General features: G+C 33.3%; 1 pseudogene; it reads right to left on the reverse strand.

Moving 5' to 3' along the window:
- Positions 1 to 4,054: 4,054 nt before the first annotated feature.
- LOC126702292 (cytochrome P450 736A117-like) lies at positions 4,055 to 10,168 on the reverse strand (annotated as a pseudogene).
- Positions 10,169 to 10,414: the final 246 nt, after the last annotated feature.

Consider the following 10,414-nt stretch of genomic DNA (forward strand, 5'->3'; position numbering starts at 1 on the left):
AGATAAAGAACACAATGATATGATCGCTTAGGAAACCAAACTGATAAAAACCTGGGGAAGATTTAACCTATCTATCCTCAAGGTAAACCTGAATCCACTATGAAAGAATCGAAGTTTTACAATAGGACTTAGACCGCTAACATCCTATTGCTACCTACCAGTAGAAACTTATTGACACGACCACGTGCAAGCTCTGAGACCACGGACTCCTTCTTTCTTGGATTTTCCAGCAAGTACAAGCACACCCGCTTGTATTTCTTTAAGTTCTTATGGCAGCAACTGAATGATTATCAAGTCTTGAATGAATCTCCTTCTTGATAATCCTAAGTTTGTGTAAAGGAAAGCTCCTCACAGATCTCACAAGAGATTTACACAAACAGCAATATGAGCAACACTAAAACGTGGCTAGGGTTTGCCTTATATACCTAGGGCAAAAACACAAAACCCTAAACGTTTTAAATAAACTAGGGCTGAGTTAGGATTCTGCAAAAAACGCATTCTGCCCGAATTTCAATTGATCAAGCCTAAGCTTCGATTGATCGAACCAGGCCGAATTGCTTTATTAAATCTGCATCAACTTAAATCCAACTTTACATAAATGACACAACTTTGAGCAAGTCTAAACACGACTAAACATCTTGTTTTGATCATGGTTTGCCAACAATACACATTAGAATTCTAAATACATAAGATCCTAAGTCTTTAGAACCTAACAACCACTTTACCCAAAGGATTAAGCCTTATGAGTTTGGGCTTATCTGTATTATATTAACTTGAACTCTGGGCTGTCACAGCTTGGGCTCTGTGGAATGCTCACAACAAATTTTTACTTTTAAAAGATCCAGCTACGACCTAAAGTCATCCTTGATGGGGCCGCGGGTTTCTTAGCAGAATATCAACACAAAACAGCAGCACAAAAAAATTCCTATGTTTTTCCATGGTCTTATTTTTGGTCGTGCGTTTGTTGACAGCCTCTGTACTGTGCTGTGTTCTTCTTCTGGTTTTTGCTTTTCTTTGCTACATGATGTTAGTTTCCAGCTACCGTTGTATCTTTGGTTCCTTATATTAATACAATTTCTATCTTTGACTCAAACAAACAAAAATTAAAAAAAAAAATGTCTAAGTAGAGAAACCAATTATATTTTTTTGACTCACATGATATAGGATCCATCAAATTGGTATCCCAAAGCATATATCTGTTCACTTGATTCTTCTAACTAGGCGAAATGTTTGTTTCAATTTTAAAAATCAAAGGTTAAGTGGAGAAACTCATTATGCATATTCAATTTACCTGTAATGTTTTATTTAAAAAAAAAAAAAAAAAATTACCTGTAATGAGATTCAACATGCCAGAACGGATCGTTGAATTAAAATGTATTAAAAATACCAAATCTAATAATGTTATTTCACGCGATTCACTAAGCACATTTCAAGTGTAGAAATCGAAGGCAGAATTGATGGTAGAACTAAACTATTTTGAAACTCGAAGCCAATTTACTTGATTTTATTTGAGTTACTGAGATGTATTTCAATTATAGAGGTTAAATACCAAGTTGAGCAACGAATTACTGGTGCTTGAATTTACAAGTTCTGAGATTCCATGTGACATATTCAATGAAGATTAAAATTTATTGAAATCTGGAAACATTGCCTTACACGATTTATTTTTTTTTTTTTTTTTTTTTTTTTTTTTTTCCACCCATTTTCACAAAACATGTTACTCAATTATAGAAATCGAAATCTAAATGGAGCAATTGAAAAAAATGTAATTTACTTGCATATAATGAGATTCCATGTGGCAGGCTTAACTAAATTTGTGAAACTTACATGGAATCGAGTTCAACATTTATTATTTTTTTAAAAATTTTTTTTTTAAGTTTCATTTCGCTATAATTCGATTGTCCAAAAATCAAGTTTAAAAAAAGAAGCATATCCCTAAATAGTTTCAGATATGGGGCATTTTGCCGGAAAGTTTGTGAAAAAGATGTAAAACCCCATTCTGGCCGCGAAACTTGTATAATATATAAATTTAGAGGAAGATTTGTGTAATAATCTACAATGTTCGTTGTTATACATATTAGGACACAATTTGTTGTGATCTCATTTTCGTTTTGCATTTTATGTGCTATTTAACAGTCAATGTAAAACAACACTCATAAAATGAATGTACTAATTGAAGTTTTATAAATTGTTGATGCAGTGCTGAATGGGTTGAGACTTGAGACCAAGTATATGTAACTTCTTGACGGCAAGTACTATACTGTATTACCATGATCTAAGGTACACCAGCAATGTATTTATTGTCTACTTAAGGAAAGAAAATGACGGAAAAAAATGGAGGATAAAAAAGGACAAAGAATAAATTACAAGATTGATGTGGTCAATTGACATCAGGATCAGTGTTTTTTTCTTATTTGCCAACTTTAATTTAGGGTCTTTAACTTGGATTAGTCAATGCCTAAAATAAAATGAGAATTTGGCCCTTTAGCTAAAAAAATTAAAAAAAAAAAAAAAAAAAAAAAAAAAAAAAAAAAAAAAAAAAAACGCTTATACCAAAAGACCCAGAGGTCCCGGGCTTGCCTCTAGGCAAAAAATGGAAAAAGAATTCCAAACCCAAATAAAACAAACCCCATGAGTACACTGCTACCTATATACAAAATTTGTCAATATTTTCACATTAGTAGAGTTGGCAAGAAAGTTTTTACCGGTTTTTATTTGAGTTTATTATTGATATCGTTTTTTACAAAAATAGTCATCACTTTTATAAACAATACAGAAAAAACTTCAGTCAATGTGATGGTCTAGGCACGATATTGTCAGCACATCGAACTGATGGAAAAGCTGAAAAGATCAAGTTTGTTCTATGTGAACAATATGTTAAGTAGAGGAAGAGCGAAGCCTCTCACTAACAATTTGCTACATAGTGTGAAATTCATTGTGTCCCCTCACTGTTAGAGGAGTTATTAGGTGCAGGACAGCTAAAGTAGTCTTCTCTGATCTTCCCCACTAATAAAATACTATCACAATGCAAATATGGCATAACACCGTGGTTATTTATTTATTAATTTTTCTTTTGAGAGATGCTATATTTACAATATTTTTATAATATTTTCATAACAAATTATAGGTGGTTAATTGTTATTGGTTCAAATTTGAACCTAATACTAAGATTACTTTTTTACCCCAACAATAATAACCAATAACAATCTACCACTTAGGATTTGTTGTAAAAATGTTGTGAAAATATTATGGACATATCATTTCTCTTTTTCTCTTATGTTAATTAGGAAGTTGATTCAGATAAGCTAATAACAACTTGCCACCGATGATTTGTTATGAAAATATTGTGAAAATATTGTGGACGTAGCATTCGAAATAAATTGGGTAGCTGAGAAAAAGTGGCTAAAGTGAATTTCAAAAAGGTTCCTAGTTTCTAATTACTCAAAATGTTGGCTTGATTTACAAAAATGCCATAAATGATTTTTTTTAAATTAAAATAACCATATAATTACCTTTATTATGATTTTCTTTAAATTCATTAATTTACTTGACTTTATAATAGTAACCGGTAAAAATATTATTCTATTAATTACTAAATAATAATATTAACATGTATTCACTTTATTATTTACTATTGCTTTTAAATTGATATATATATATATATATATGTATATATATATATATGTAAATGCTTAGCAATATAAATAAAAATATATTTAATAAATAATTTATAAATGTATCCCACTACACTTGTGTTTTACTTTTTAAAAAATTGTCGTGTTGCTGCACTACATCTGCACCAGCACCCACACTTGCACCCGGATCCGTAAAGGTGCTTCATAGATAATATCTTATGTTCCTTGTTAACTTGTTATGTACTCAGTTATTTATTTTGAAGTCCTATTCTCAACAACCAAATTGGAATGAAGTAAAAAGAGATTCAAAGTGAGTAATCTTGGATCCTTGCTAGCCAAGAAGATTCTTCAACTACTAATATCTATTGCATCTATGTATACTAGCTAGAATATGGAGTTGCAATCACAGTAAGAGGAAATTATCTATGAATGGATATTCCAGTAGATTCAGTCATGTCCATTCCTCTCCTCTTGCCCCTCCAAGCAATGTCCAATCAAAGTTGAGCAGAAGATTTGCCAAAACAAGCTTGTTAGTGGTTGGTTATAAAAAAAGCTTGTTAGTGGTTATGGCAAAGGAAATTCCTGGGCAACCCCTCCTTCCAGCTCGAAATGGGATTAACTGAAAGTCATGACCTTTAAAATCTATAGAAGAAGTCAAAAACCTTTTCGGATGAATTTTCTTTGGATTGTCCCATAATCCAGGGTCTCTTCCAATTGCCCATACATTGATAAAAACTTGTGTTCCAACTACAATGTCATAGCCTTGTATTTTGGCATCTTAAATTGATTCTCAGCAAACTAACAGTGGAAGAGGAGGATGAAAGCAAAGAGTCTCTTTGATCACTGCATTTAAGTAATGCATTTTGTCCAAATCATCCTTTATTATGTCCTTTTTGTTGCCAATGATTCCTCTAACTTCATTTTGCACCTTCTTCATGATCTCTGGGTTTCTTAAGAGCTCTAACATCACCCAGTCTAACACTGTGTACGTAGAGTGAGTTCCAATAAATAGCAAATGCATCCTATAAAAAAAAGAAGGGATATATTGTAGAAAATTGTCAACCAGCATGAGAAAGAGTATGAAATGCCATAGTCTCCTAGAACAAAACAAACCTTTTTGCAATGAAGCATTTTACCCCACTAACTGTATCAACAAACACAAATTCATAGTGTTTTGTACAATTTATTGACATTCTTGTCCTTATAAACCCATGTGAATATGATGTTATGGTGGGTCTAAGTCTGGTGTTTGTGACAAACATAATACCTTAGTAAATTGTTAAAAAGATTGTGAATTTGTGTGCCTATGGCCTTATAGGCTTATATTAATATTCTTTAAACCCACTCATTTTCGTACAAGAAACAATTTTAGTTGCTATACAATTTGTCCTAATCCAGTCTAAAACTTTTTTTTTGAGGTAGAAAAATGCATGTGAAAATACCAAAATTTAAAAAATTGATTTTGGAAAGAATGTGTCTTTAGAGGAATCTAAGCTGGCTAAAACTAGTTTTATATGAAAATATATCTAGACATTTAAAAAAAAAAAAAAAAAAAAAACTTCAAACGTATAAACTACTAAAACCAATTATATCGTTCTTAGCAAACTTGGTTTTATGTTTTGCCAAACACTACATGCTCTTTTGGATTAATGGTAGGATAAATTAATATGCTTATTTATTATTATGTACAAGTTGTTAAAAGTTTTACACTTTTTATGTTGAAAGTTCAATTAGTGTATAAAACACTATAAACGTTTAGACCCCTAATTTTCAAATTACCAATTCAAGCTTAATGTCAAATATTTAATGTGCGGAATATGAACATAAGCTTAAAACAGAATTGATAAACAATCTAAACCAAATAAAATCACATCCACAGCAGAAATTAAATAGAAAATATTAAGGGAAGAGAGATGCAAACACAAGGACAACACTTAATGTGTTATTGAAGAGAAAACCAAAACCCTCGGTGTAAAACCTCTCTGCCGCCCTCTAAGCGGTAAACAATCCACTAAAGAATGTAGTTGGGATACATGAATAGCAGAAGACCCTCCAAGCCTAATCTACCTAATGTACCTAAGCCCTCCAAGCTTCTACTTCAATGGGTTACATCAAACCTATTTCTTCTTTAGCTTACCGGATTCTGCTACTTGACCATAACATCTATCAATATGAAATTGGTCTCTTCTTAATTGCTTCCCAAACACCAAATGGCCTTCTCACAGATATGGGTATGGTGAGAAAAAAGTTTTGGTAATATACCTCTCAAGGATTTGACAATGGAGAGGAAGAGAGTAGAGGAATTTGAAGAGTCTCTATGTGAAGATTGTGGATGAATCAATCTTGTTTTTCTCTAGGGTTTCTCTCTCAAAATTTTCTCTTGAAGCTCTTAGAATATTGTGGGTATAAGAGCATATATATAGTAGGGTGAGAAGGAATGTAAAAAGTTAGTTTTTCTCAAACATGGTGGTCTGGCGACTTGACCTCGCAACTGGGCTGAGTCGCGAGTTCAAGCTGTGAGCTAACGGCCTGGCCAGCCTGGGACTTTTGTCCTGTAGTGCAACAGCTGGCATGACTCTTCAGCTCCCCTGCATACTCCACACGTGTGCCAACTTTGGCAGCTTGCCAGTCGCGAGTCACCCACGAGTCCAGCCACGAGTCTCTGCATCCTTGCACAATCTTGAGCATTTCTTTACACTCTGTCACTTACTATCCTTACATGATTCCCACCTAAATACAGGGTTATTAATTGCTAAAATACAAGCAAATTTGGCACGGAATAAAGCCAACAAGATGGTTGATAAAATTCAACCTTACATATATAAATTGTACTTTTGTGCAATTTATTTCATAAGTTTAATGAGCCAATAAGAACAAATTTTTCTAAACAAGCTAAAGCTATTTATGAATAGCTCAACTTGGTTTGAGAAAATTCTTGTTTATATTCATTTGTTTATCAAGCAAGCCAAGTTTAAGCGTAATTTTATGCTCGACTATTAAAGGAGCCAAAGTCCAACATTATAATTTGTATGTGAACAAGTTTGTAAATATAAGGCCCGATTTAACTATGGAAAAAATTAATGGATGCCTTAAGGATATTAATTCTCTCTCACTCTCCCTTGGGCTCTTCAAGTGAATGAGTGAGAGATTTTCTTAACAAGATTAGAGCCTTAATGCTTACTCTATCAATAGGGAAACCAGTCACGTTTTCCTTTTTGAACCTAAAGCAAAACTTCCACAAAGTCCTTTTCTTATTCATTTTCAGGACTAACAACGTGGTCTTCACTTCCTTTCTTCTGGCAATTAATGTGCTCTTCACTTACTCCTTCAAGAAAATCATCAAACTGTTTAGCCATTTTATCTGCTTTAGCATCCAACCTATTGACAAGTCTCACCCAGGGACGGAGAGCCAGACTATTAAGGGGGGGGGGGGGGAATCATAACTAGGGGCGGAGCCATATAGTGGATTGGGGGGACCTCGGCCCCTGTAAAATTTTTTTTTTTTTTCCATTAGAGTAGGTAGAAAAAAAAAATTGGGCCCCCCCAATATTGGACAGCCGGCCCCCCCATAGCCCATTCTCAACTATTCTCCCAAGCCCAACTCAAATATTCTCCCAAGCCTGGCTTTAGTTTTTGGCCTTATCACCTTATGTACTCCAAATAAAACAAGCTAGCCCGCTCAAGTCCAAACACAAAAAACAAAACTTCACTTTCTCTTCATCTCAAAAAATCCACCCACTGACCCACGGAATCCCTTTCTTTACTTCTTATTCTTTTGTTTTGTCTTCTTTGATACACTTTCATTTCCACTGGTACCATTGCCTACCTACCAGCCCCCAAAACTCTAGTCCTCTGTACTCACAGTTCGAAAAAAAAAAAAAAAAAATCATGACCAATTTTTTCTTTCTTCATCAGCTTTAGTTTTGGAATTTGGTGACTGGTGAGTTTTCTTCTCTTTCTTAAGCATTAGACATTCATCTCTTTTTAGTGTCTTTTTTTAATTTTCTCAACTATCTACACCTAAATATTCACATGCTCTTTATATTTTCATAGATTTTTAGAGAAATACATGATTGAAGGCATGGGGAGATTGTTTGTGATGAGTCTTGAAGGGAAGATCTAAAGTTGGAGGCAGTCAGGCAGAGGCAGTAGGCATTACCACACGGGTGACCCATCTTTGCACTTTGTGAAGACAAAGTTTCTAAGGTAAAATTGTTTTGATTTATTACCTATTTTTGATTAGTTAGATATCATATGACTGTGGATGTGGCTATGGGTGTTGTTAAATTGTTTGATTTATGTTGTGTACCAATACTTGTGTGTTTAATTTTTGTTTTTGTTTGAGGGCTTATTATTAATTAAAGTCGGATTAAAAATGGATTTTATGTTTAAATTATAGTGGAAATTTTGTTTTTTCTTGAGTATAAATAACATCCATATAACTAAGTAAAAATTTCTAATTAAAATTTTATTTTTTAAACTTCTTTTCAAGTTAATTTTTGAGTCATATTTTTAAAGCTAAAAGAATTATGAGCAAACGAAAAACAATTGATGCATTCTTTAAGAAAAAAGATGTTAGCAATTCAAAAATTAGGACACCTGTGGCTGTAGAAACAAATGTTGATACTTCAATGCCTGATGAACACCCTGACCCCTCCAAATGTTCAAGAATTCAATTTGAAGAGATAGATCGTGATCCAGGGTCACATAAACAAATATGTAAATTCCCTATCAACAAACAAGATGAAATCCAACGAGCTTATCTCAAAGAAGGTCCATATCAACCTAAAAATATAGACTATCCATACAACGATGATACTCATCGTCGTTAATTTCAACCTTCATGGTTCGAATCGGCCCCCCCATGTAAAAATTCTTGGCTACGCCCCTGATCATAACTAATATACTCATTATTATTTTTTTTTTTAATCAAAATACTAATTTGTTAGTAAGATTGTTGCTGAGATTTATTATTGACCTAATAATACTTAGTTGTTTCTTTGATATAATTATAAAGATGTCCAACTATTAATAAAAATAAAAAATAAAAAATGATAAAATAAAAGACAAAATAACACAACCATGTTAATGACTCAATAAAAAACAACGCTGCCACTGACCAAAATACTAATTTGTTAGTAAGATTGTTGCTAAGATTTAATATTTACCTAATAATACTTAGTTGTTTCTTTGATATAATTATAAAGATGTCCAACTATTTATAAAAATAAAAAATAAAAAATGATAAACTAAAAGACAAAATAACACAATCATGTTAATGACTCAATAAAAAACAACACTGTCATTAACCCACTCTACCAATACCAATAGTTTTCTATAAAAAAAACTACCAAAGAAAAATTTGTTTTTTTCCTTCTTTTGCCGCAATCCCCCAAAAAGGCACAAACTTTGAACATTCAAACAAGACCATCACCCCGCACACTAAGAGAACTCAAAATCATAATCCGACCCAAATCAAAATTTTAATAACCCCCAACACATTAAAAAAAAAAAAAAAAAAAAAAAACTTACTTTTAAAAGATATTTCAACTTAGGTTTAAGTTCCACCTTGACTTCCTCCAGCAGATCTGGTGGTATGTGACAACAATTTACTCGAACACTCTCTTCTAATAGTGGTGATGTGACCTCTTATAGACTTTTTACCCTATTCAACTGAAACCCTCCCATGGGTATTTGAGTTTTTTTTTTTTTTTTTTTTTTTTTTTTTTTTTTTTAATTTTTTTTATTAATTTCCTTGAAATTTTGTTGGGAATTACAATGAGACTGACATACAAATATGTAGTTTTTATTTATTTATTTATTTATTGGGCTGATTTTATGTTGTTAGGCTTATTTGTGTAGTTCTTAGGCTCTTTCATAGTTTTAAAGAGCATTTTGGGGACCGAATTTAATTTTTTATGGGCCAGATTCAAATTTACGTATAATACAAGTGCTCTTTTTTCTTGTTGGGTCAAGGGGGGCCATTCTGACCACCCCCCCCCCCCCCCCCCCCACCCCCGCGCGCGCGGCGGGGTCCAAACATAGCTCCATCCCTAGGCTCACCCATGTAAGCCATGGAAGATAGTTCCCCACATTGATAGTACCTAACAACTCGCGAAGCTCCCTTAAAAGCTTCTTAAACTTTCTCTCACCTTTTCCTCCACCATACTTCCTTCAACCCTACAAACAACATCATTAATAAGCTTTACAAATACTTTGCTTAAATTCACATATGAAGAAGAACAAGTTTGTTTGATTTTCTCAATGACTAGGCAAATTTCCTCCTCTCTCACAGCTTGAAAGGATTGAACCCTTTTGTTACTCAAAAGATTTAAGACAAGTATACTTTTCATTTGCCTCCAGTACTCACCGCATTGGGCAGTTGCCACATCTTTGTAATTGTACAATAGTTTCTGGAACATGATTGAATTGGGCCGACCTGGGAAAATGACATCACGGGTCTTTAGTATCTCTTGCGCAGCATCAGCAGACGAGACAACAAGGGTTGGTATGCTGCCGAAGTGAAGCAGCATGAGTTAATTTGCTTCATTTTTATTTTTTATTTTTGATTTCTTAGGTTTATATTCGCTGAAGTGACATCATGGGTTATATTCGCTGAATTTTTTGCTCTTTGGAGCCATGCACGTGGAGAGTCAATTTGCTTCATTTTTATTTTTGATTTCACAATGGAATTGTTACCACTCCGCGAGAGAGAGAGAGTTTATGAAATTTGCTTCATGACATTCATATGAAGAGATAAACTACGAGAGACTCTTGCG

This window comes from Quercus robur, chromosome 10, assembly GCF_932294415.1.
Source record: "Quercus robur chromosome 10, dhQueRobu3.1, whole genome shotgun sequence".
Taxonomy (NCBI): domain Eukaryota; kingdom Viridiplantae; phylum Streptophyta; class Magnoliopsida; order Fagales; family Fagaceae; genus Quercus; species Quercus robur.